Genomic DNA, 10,670 nt, shown 5'->3' on the forward strand with positions numbered 1-10,670 from the left:
ACGACGCTTCAAGATTTACGCATATCATGTGACGAATAAAAATATAGCTCTAACTAAAATTACTGATGATCATTAGAAGAAAGATGGGATGCCTTCCGGGGCTTCCCCAAGCTTAGTTGCTTGGGAGTCCTTGAATATTACCTTGGGGGTGCCTCGGGCATCCCCAAGCTTAGGCTCTTGCCACTCCTTATTCCTTCATCCATCGTGATCTCACCCAAAACTTGAAAACTTCAATCACACAAAACCTAACAAAATCCTCGTGAGATCCGTTAGTATAATAAAATAAATCACCACTTTAAGTACTGTTGCAAACCCATTCATATTTTATTTTTGCATTGTAGCTACAGTATTATAACTTCTCCATGGCTTATACCACCGATAAAATCGGTAGTTTCATCAAAACAAGCAAAACAATGCATCAAAAACAGAATATGTCTTAAACAGGACAGTCTGTAGCAATCTGAACATCTACCATACTCCTGTAACCTCAAAAATTCAGAAAAATTAGGACAAAATAAAACACTTGTATAGGGTAATGTGTAAAAATTTCAGCAACTTTTGACATTCCAGTAAAAAATGTAAATTCACGCGCTACAGCCAAAGTTTCTGTTTTCCACTTCACATACCAAACAAGCAATCTAATCATCCTAAAGGAAAATCTTGGCACATTATTTTTATAATAAAATGGATTTGTACAAGGGGATAATTATTTTTAAAAGTTTCTGTAATTAATATTCACAAAGTTTCCATGGGCATGAACAAAGTTCAAGGCATGCTCCAACTTTAACAATGCTCGTCTCTCTTACTTTCACTTTTCTTTTTGAAAAAGTTTTAGGTTCTCCTCTTTATTTTTTCTTTTTAAACTATATGAAAGCACACAACAGAAATAAATAACTCTCTAAAACTTTCGGGTTGTCTCCCTGGCAGCGCTTTCTTTAAAGCCATTAAGCTAGGCATATAGTGCTCAAGTAATTGATCCACCCTGATCCCAAGGTATATCAAAGCCAATTTTAATTAACAATTATTTGTAATTTAGTATTGAGCACAAAGCAACATATATCATGAAATGACGAAGTCTAACTCTCTTCATATGCATTTGCATGTCATAAAAGAACAATTCATGCACATCAAGTAAAGGTCAATACATAACATAAGTATTTTCTTGCAATTTTATTATATTGGAAACATAGAGAGGCGGAGATGTAGCTCCTCTCTCATAATAATTGCAAGTAGGAGCAGCAATCAAATGCATATTATATTCATCAAAATCATCATGTGCAATAGTAGAACGCAACCCATCAATATAGTCCTTAATAAGCGCAAACTTCTCCGATATAGTGTAGCTGGGAGAATTGAAAAAGATAACATGACTATCATGTGTGGGTCTAATAGCAATAATTTCATGTTTAACATAAGGAACTATAGCAAGTTCATCTCCATAAGCATAATTCATATTGGCATCATGGCCACAAGCATAGTAAGCATCGAGTTCATCAAACAGGGATATCTCAAACGAATCCAAGGGATCATAGCAATCATCATAGCATTCATCCTTCGATAAGCACGAAGGGAAATTAAACAATGTATAAGTTGAAGACTTACTCTCATTAGAAGGTGGGCACGGGTAGCTAATCTGCTCTTCCTCCTTTTGTTCTTCGCTCTCCTCATCATCTTTTTCATCTAATGAGCTCATAGTGTCATCAATTTCTTCTTCCATAGATTCCTGCAAAATATTAGTCTCTTCTTGGACAGTGGATACTTTCTCAATAAACACATCAATATTGGCATTATATTCATAATTCTCATAGCAATATTTAAGTATAACATAATTTTCAGTTCTGTAAACAACATCATCAAGATTTTCACACTTTTCAAACAAAGATTCAATTTCATAAGCACCCTCAAAAGCAACATATTCTTCTATTCGTTCCACATCATAGTAATCATATATACCATTAGCCTAAGAAGCCAAGGTTTCATTATCATTAAATTTACATGAAAAGGGAAAGTCTGGATCTTAGAGCAACAAGTATAATATATCTCAAGCATAGTTCCCGAGCATACCAATGCAACATATGAATTTGATCCCATAATAGTTTCTCTTTTTGTGTCAAGCGATGATCCCTAAAGTATTCAGGTTGATCCAGCGTGTCTACCATTATCAAGTTGAATGGGGTTTTCTCAGGATAATCAAAGTAGTATTTAATATTTTTCACATAACGAGCATCGAGAGTTTTAGCAGGTTCCCCGTCTCCATGAGTAGCAAGTACACCTATTTTTTGGGTATTTCGTGTTCCATATCCATAACTAAAGATAGAGAACGACTTATAATAGTAAATAAAATCTACTTAGTGATAAAGCAAACAAGCACACACGAGAATATTCACCCCACGCTATTGCTCCTCGGGAACGGTGCCAGAAAAAGGTCTTGATAACCCACAAGTATAGGGGATCAGTTGTAGCCTATTTTGATAAGTAAGAGTATCGAACCCTACGAGGAGCTAAAGGTAGAACAAATATTCCCTCAAGTTCTATCGACCACCGATACAACTCTACGCACGCTTAACGTTCGCTTTACCTAGAACAAGTATGAAACTAGAAGTACTTTGTAGGTGTAAACGGATAGGTTTGCAAGATAATAAAGAGCACGTAAATAAAATATAGGGGCTATTTAGATAAAGAAACAATTACGTTAGTTTAATGGGTGTGGAAAAGTGGTGGTAGGAGTTGCGGAATTGTCCCTAAGCAATTGACCTCGTTACTAGACCAATAGCAAGTTTTATGTGGGAGAGGCCACTGCTAGCATGTCATCCCTTGCTTGGAATTCTATGCACTTATGATTGGAACTATTAGCAAGCACCGCAACTATTAACGTTCATTAAGGTAAAACCCAACCATAGCATTAAGATATATTGGTCCCCCTTCAATCCCGTATGAATCAATTTCTATGCTAGGCTGAAGCTGCTATCACCCTTGCCCTCCAATAGATAGTTCTATCAAGATACAACTAACCCTATGGTGTGATCCACACGCGCGCTCATATGATGGGCACCAAAGGACAGCAACATAACCATTAGCAAATTAAACCAATCATAGCCATTCACCAATCACCGATAGGACAATAAAAATCTACTCAGACATCATAGGATGGCAACACATCATTGGATAATAATATGAAGCATAAAGGACCATGTTCAAGTAGAGGGTACAGCGGGGTGCCGGAGAGTGGACCGCTGAATATAGATGGGGGAAGGTGATGAAGATGTTGGGAAAGATGACGGAGGTGTTGGTCTAGATCGCCATCACACGATGATTGCCCCAGCGGCGTTCTGGCGCCACCGGGAGAGAGGGGGAGAGAGCCCCCCTCCTTCTTCTTCTTCCTTGACCTCCCCCCTAGATGGGAGAATGGTGTCCTTTCCTGTCCATGGCCTCCATGGCGGCGGAGGGGTGTGAGCCCCTCTGAGATTGGATCTCTCTCTCTGTTTTCGTGCTTCCAGATTCTGGCCTCTCACCGTTTCTGGAATTCCCGGAGATCCGTAACTACGATTGGACTGAAATTCTAACACGATTTTTATCCGGGTATTAGCTTTCTTGCGGTGAAAAAAGGGCACCAACCGCCTTACGGGATGGCCACAAGGGTCCATGGCACACACCCCCCCCCCACCTTGTGGGCCCCTCGGGTATCGTCTCGCGTTAATTCTTTTTTTCCCAAAAATCACATATATTTCAAAAAAAATCTCCTTAAGTTTTTATCGTGTTTGGACTTCGTTTGATACGAATTTTCTGCGAAACAAAAAACATGCAACAAACAGGAACTGGCACTGGGCACTGGATCAATATGTAAGTCCAAAAAATTTATATAAATTGTTATCAAAAGTATATATAAAAGTTGTAAACATTGGCATGAAACAATCAAAAATTATATATACGACGGATACGTATTAGAGACATGGTTCGATTCCCCTGTGCTCCGGAGTATTGTAGACCCTTCAGCAAGTGATCCTTTCGTCTTGCTTAACGCGAGATATAGCGCTGGCGTGTGCACCAGAGTCATAGAGTCAATTTGGTTAGTGTCCTGGGCTTTGTGCCTGGAAAAAGACCCTGCCTGGTTTGAGCCTGACATTTTAAAGTTTTCTGCCTGGTCAGGCTGACCTGGGCATAAGTTGTTTGGTTGGTGGCCTCGTCTGGGAAAGCATTACTAGCATTAGTAAAGGTACATAAGTATAGCAGGCATAGAAAATAGCAGCTGTTAGCTGCCAGGCAGCCATCCAGGCAAGTCGTTTCGGGCGCCTGGTCCAGGCTAAGCTGGCTGCCTGGGAGAAAGTATAGGCTAATCAGGCTGTCACATCACCAGGCCAGGCTATCCTTTGATTTTTGACGTCAACCAAACATGTTCTAGGCAATGTTCAGGCAGGCTCCAGGCCAGGCATATTTTCCTGTGGACACAATCCAAACTGGCCCATAGCCGTTCGGCCTAGCGGATGCTATGGACTGGTGCGCAGGCGGAAGCGCACGAAGCCGTGATGAGCAGAGCTAAAGGGCATGCTTCGGTGCATGCAGGCAGCAAGCATGAGATTTTTTGTGACAAAAAAGGGGAGTGGCCAAGATCACATGTGTCAATAGTAGTTTGGCTGGATCCGTTTTGGTCCTTTTTTCTTGTTGAGTTGCATGGATAAGAACCCGCAAATAGTGGTAGGAAAGAAAAAACTATGCAGTTCGCATGGAAATGGGTCGGTTCATCAAGATGGTTTGGAACACGTGGACAGCCTGTAGACCATAGAGGCGCGCAGACAAGCGCGTCATGAGGATTGTGCAATTACATGGCGTCGAGTAATGCATGGATACGCGAACCGGACACAATGCAGGGTTGCAGTCGAACAAGTTCTCACGGATCGAGGTGAGTCGATTGGAACAGAAGGCAGTGGTGGGATATTCTAGGTAGTGGCAGAGCCGGCCCTGAGGGGGGCAGCAGGGCACGACTATTTGTCGCGTTACATGAGCCACGAGCAGTCCCTCATTGAAGGAATCGCCCGACTAGGTGGCAGACAGCAAGCCTAGCCGCGCGGGAGCCACAACCTGTTATTTTCTTTCTGTTTTCTGTTCTCATTTTTTGTTATTTTTGTACTTTTTATATATATTTCTACATTACAAAAAACACTCCTCAAAAACTGTTGAACAACAATTTGAAAACTGTTGAATAAGTATTTGAAAAATGTTGAATAAATATTAAAAATGTTGAACAAGTATTTGAAAAAGGTTGAATAGGTATTAAAAAAATTGTTTGACGAGTATATGAAAAATGTTGAACAAGTATACAAAAAATGTTGCTGAAGAATTTGAAAAATGTTCAACAACTATTTGAAAATGTTGAATTAGTACTAAAAATGTTGAACAATTATTTGAAAAATGTTGAATAGGTACTACTAGTACAAATGCCCGTGCGTTGCACCGGGCTATAAAAAGGGAACAACGTGCTTCAGGTGTAATTTTGCACCTTTTTTATATCCAATTTTAATAAACGTCGATAATAATGTTGAACATGGAAATTTCCTTATTTTTAATAAAAGTTAATGTCTTCATTAAGAATGTAAAACCATTTGAGAAATACTCCCTCTGTAAACAAATACAAGAGCATTTAGATCACTACTTTAATGATCTAAACATTCTTATATTTCTTTGGAGTAGTTAACATTTTTATGAAAATTGGAACATTTCTCTATTGAAGAAAATAATATTTTCTGTTGTACATTTGAAAAAAAAAATAGTAAAAAGTGCTTTGGGGGGGGGGGTAGGTGTTTTAAAAAGTAAGAACGTATTTTTTGAATTACTTTTAAACTATTTTATTTCTTAACTTTTTGAGCATTTTTGTTTGGTAATTTTTACAGATAGTTGGTTTTTTGATTGGAAAGAGTTTTCTTTTCACTTTTTACCTTTGTCGGTTTGTCCAGCTCTAGCAAGGCACAATCCAACTCCCCTCTCTAGATCCGTATTATAGCTAATCCTTAGCTAGCAAACAACCTATATATAGCTGGACTTATTTTTAGAATAAAAAATCTTAGTAAAAACACCCGCCTATCAGAAGGCTCAGGTCTTTCTCGGTTTCATAGTCAACAGTTTGTTAACTGAAAGTGAAGATACATGCTGGGTCGAGACCAGCTGAAACTTGGCTCGGAAAGCATGTGAAAGGAAACATCGATCTATGCTAAACCATTTGAGGTGATAGAGTTCGGAGCCGCTGCTGGCTGAAGGTTGATGATATTACTGGACATTCAGTCGTCTGAAGCACATAATCTTCTTTCAACACTTCTCAAAAGGCAAAATCAATACGACCACATGAACACGAGATAGAAGGTGAGAGAAATTTACAATCAAGATGTAGGCCGGGGCAGGCAGGACTGTGCCCCGCATTGGTAGGTGGCGCCACCAAAGTTGGGGCAGGGGAGTGTGCGTCTCCACTCCGTCACGTGATATCCATCGGACATCACCAAACGATCTCCAGGGACAATGAAGCGATGGTGGCTTCTGGCTTTGCCAGTTCAAGAGCCCCCTGTTATCGGTCTCGGGCCACCCTCATTCCTTCACCAGTGTTGTTGGCGGGCCACCGATGAAACTAACTGTTGTAGGAGGTGCAGCCCCAATTCTTAGCCTTCAACACAAAATTGGTCCATCACAAATGCTACCAAAATAAGCCACATAATTTTTCTGACGCTATAATTCAGAAACTACTAAAACCAAATTCATGTTGTTATTTGGACGCACAAATATTCTGCATCAACTAATGCATGGTGCAGGGAAAACAGGGAATTACCTCTTGGTCCAACCAGGAGATTCATGATTTACTTTGCCAGTCAATTCCACCGACTACACTGGAGTAGCTCCCTTCCTTGCCGAGTCTATTCCTCTGCTGCTGTCCGAGCATAAACAACAGTGAGCCATAATGTACTACCATAGGAAACAACAGCAAGTAAAGCATCATCAGTTCGTAGATGCAAGAACAAAAGATGCTAGCAAGCAACTCTGCTGCTCCCCAAACTGTAACCATCGAGTCCCGCGAGATACATCCCCAGCCGCTTGTTTGGATTTCCTCAAAGAAGCTCCCATCTATATTCAACAATCACCCCAGCCAACTTCTGGCGGCGACCATTGTTTTCTAAAGAGTTTGACTGGATAACATCACAATAACGCATACATTACACTATTATGTGACAACATTATTAGCATTATACAAATTGATACGCTTGTCCCCAGCCTAACAAAAGTCAAGGATACATGCAACCACAACAAATGTAAACACATGCATGTATCTACATTGCCTCTCGAGATAAAGAAATAAAGGGGTAAATCACGTTACATTTATTTATGTGACCTCCGTTGTAGCTCAAACATGTGTTGATTTGCTGCATCAAGGTGCCAAATAACTCACATGGTGCGCCCACTTTGTTGTCTCCAATAAATTCAGGACTCTTCCAAGATGTTAAAATAGTAGCATATAAAGAAAATAAAACATCTCCTTACAACTACATAATATATACAAAACAGAGTATATAGTGACTGTTTCTTGAAGCTGAGAGAAAAATAAGCATCTTTCATCAGAATCTTTGGTACATTGTGAGGAAAAAAACAATTGAACTTCTTTTCCAACACGGGATAAGGCAAAGAATGAAAATGAAACAAAAACTTACCATGTAAGAATTCATTATTTTCGTGTCTCATTTAGACGGGTAATGACTTAATAGACGAACAAAAGCCTTACATTTAAGCAGATTTTTTTCATGGTTATAATGATGCTATTCTTCTTAAGTTAAGGTTGGTCTTGTTTGTTAGAAAAATATAAAACTAAAATGAGCTAGAGAACACAAAGTTACATGCCAAACCATGGAAGAAAACAGCTTGCCGACTCACCTCTAATAGTCAATGGTCTCACCTGCATCAGCAACAATCAATTGTGTTGTGTAAATGAAGTTTGTAGATATTAGGTTAGGGTGCATCAATTGAAATGCCATGAAAATAGCAGTAATAAAGGAAAAACTATTGAGGAAAATAATTATCGGCAGATGATCATGGTCTAACAAATAATAAATGAAATTTTAAAAGCAGCTCCCAGTTGTTTTCTTTGTTAATCTAAATGGTAATTATCTAAACATCACTATAAAGCTACTGCAAAATTCTCTCACCACTTCCTTGCATAGTCATGTCTCCAACATAAGAATCAAAACTTATAATTAAACTATAAGCACTTCAATAAGTTTCTCGAGCTCCTCAAGGTAGCGAACAACCTAGTGTATTAAGCCAAACCATGTTATCATAATATTTTCTTAACTCTAATCATCACACGTCCATACATTTTCTCACAGCAAAAATTCTCTAGCTCGTCTAGGCAACAATGAACCAAGGCATGCACACCAACTAAAGTACATCCCCTGAAAAGTGCAATTCTAATTGTTTTCCACATTGAAAATCTGGTACATCATGGTCAAAACAACATGAGAGAAAAAAAACTGGGGAAATCCCTCATTGATTATTTCAATTGGCAGAACAAAAACTGCTAGTCCAAATAAAATAAAATAAGCCTCTAACATTGACATGTTGTTCTGAAGTATCATCAAACCTATTGATAATTAATTGTATATAGAAAAGAACTAAAACCAACAAATGCACTTGGCTAATTGAAAATCAAGCACACTGAAGTTGTAATTGCAGGTAGAGGACGAAGCAATTAAAAAGTAGTTAGCAAATGTTGGATATTCCGAACTCTCATACCTACGTGTTGATGTCGTTTAGTATGTGTCATACGCCGAGTTAGCAAGTCCTGATCTATGTAATCTGCATCTGTAAGTACAAGAAAAAATTATCGTTATCAAGGTTATGGCCTGAGGCAAACAATTGAACTATTGATCTAGTAGCTATCTCATATATGAGAGTTTCGTCTTGGCCAAACTGTGATAAGCCTATAGTAGCTTGGTGTACGGCAAATCGTCTACTCAAGCGACGATCCGATCAAAGGAAGCCACGCACAGCTAACTGAGATTTTTACACACCTTATAATTTATATAGCAGGCTGCTAGCCTAAATAAAATAAGGCTTTACCATATTGACATATTGTTCTAAACTTCACCTAACCTATTAACTATTGCCAACAAAGAGATTTAGCTAATTGAAATGTAAGCACATTGAGCTTGCAATTGCAGGTAGTGCGTAAAGCAATTAGGAAGTAGCTAGGGAATGTTGGATATTCCGAACTCCCATACCTACGTGTTGATCTTTTTTCTGAGTCCCAAGTCATAGTATTTATCATCCACCGAGTTGGCAATTTCTAATGTATGTAATCTGCATCTATAAAGTTTTGCCTGCACATCGGACATACATGCCTTTGCCCAAGCATCAGGGAAAGGTGTGCGTGTTGTCATCATTGAATCTGCGGACAACCAAAAAGTTAAGATCAATCTCCATGCCCAACATAATCCGCAAAAATCAAGTTACTATTTCCCCTCTCGATCTCCTTGCTCTACTCAACCATGGTAGCCGACAAAGCCAGAACAGGGACTGTGTGGGCTGGAGGCTGTCCGCCAGGAGGGCCTGCACGGGAGACGGCAAGCGTTTGTAGCAGGCCGTGAGCCGCATTGGACAGGATGGGATAGGAAAGGGGTGTGGAGCAGTGAGCAGCGCCCCCGAGGGAGTGGAGATAGAGGTACCAGGGAGAGGCGTCGACATCCTTGCGCACAGAAGCGCTAGGCGGTGGCGGAGATCCTGCGGGAGGCGCCAAGGTGGCGAGGTGAGTCTCCGGCGGGGTCGCGCAGAATCAGGGCATCCACCGGCGGGCGGCGTGCTCCAAGGAGCTGTCGGCCGAGGCTCCGTCTTGGATATCGAACGCCGGCGAGGGGCTACGACGACGACTGGGGATGGGAGAGGGTGGAGAGGGTTGCTGGGAGCGGAGGGATGGGGCGTGGCGGCGGAGGGAACCCTAGCGCCGGGTGGCCGGGATGGTTCGTGTTCTCGTGGGGATAGAGAGACGGGCGTATGTAGAATCGTTTTTTTCCTGTAGAATCGTTTTTGTTTCACTTATAAGAGATTAAGAGATGAAACATCATGGAGTGCGGGTTGATTTTAAAAAGAGTGAGGGGCCTTTGTGTAAAAACGCCACGACGGTGAACCCAGAGACTCAATCCGTGCTTTATTATTATTAGGGAGAGAGAAAATGCTGAATGAGTATTAAAAATGTTGAGTAAGTATTAAAATGTTGAGAAAGTATTTGAAATATTGAATAACTATTAAAATGTTGAAGAAGTATTTGAAAGATGTTAAAAAAGCATTTGGACAATGTTGTATGTGTGTACAAAAAATGTTGATCACTTGTTACAAATTTTTTTTTTTGACATGTACAAAAATGTAGAGTGAAAAAAAGGAATTATAAGAAAACATGCATGAAAAAAAAATGAAGAAGAAACAATAAAACCAAACAAAAAATGCAGAAGAAAAGGAAATGAACAAGAATGAAACAAATCTAATCTGAGAAGAAAGAATAAAGAATGCAAAAAAAGAGAAGAAAAACCAAATGAAACAAAAGAAAAAAATGTTGAATAAGTTTAAAAAAATGTTGAACGAGTATTTGAAAAGTGTTGATCAAGTGTTAAAATGTGGAACAAGTATTTAAAAAGTGTCGAATAAGCGTT

General features: G+C 39.7%; 1 long non-coding RNA gene across 4 annotated transcripts; it reads right to left on the bottom strand.

The window, feature by feature from the left end:
* Window positions 1-6,239: 6,239 nt before the first annotated feature.
* Window positions 6,240-10,041, bottom strand: LOC125528212. Of its 4 annotated transcripts, none has more exons than XR_007292349.1 (6): window positions 9,693-10,041; window positions 9,249-9,415; window positions 8,761-8,829; window positions 7,352-7,924; window positions 6,809-6,904; window positions 6,240-6,646 (listed from the first exon to the last, which is right to left on the bottom strand). It is a non-coding gene; the product is annotated as an uncharacterized LOC125528212 (long non-coding RNA). The 4 variants fall into 4 exon arrangements; XR_007292351.1 differs by lacking the exon at window positions 9,693-10,041 and adding an exon at window positions 9,515-9,543; XR_007292348.1 differs by lacking the exon at window positions 9,693-10,041 and having other exon boundaries at window positions 9,249-9,495.
* Between the last annotated feature and the right edge of the window lie 629 nt (window positions 10,042-10,670).

This window comes from Triticum urartu, unplaced genomic scaffold, assembly GCF_003073215.2.
Source record: "Triticum urartu cultivar G1812 unplaced genomic scaffold, Tu2.1 TuUngrouped_contig_4713, whole genome shotgun sequence".
In the NCBI taxonomy this organism is placed as follows: Eukaryota; Viridiplantae; Streptophyta; class Magnoliopsida; order Poales; family Poaceae; genus Triticum; species Triticum urartu.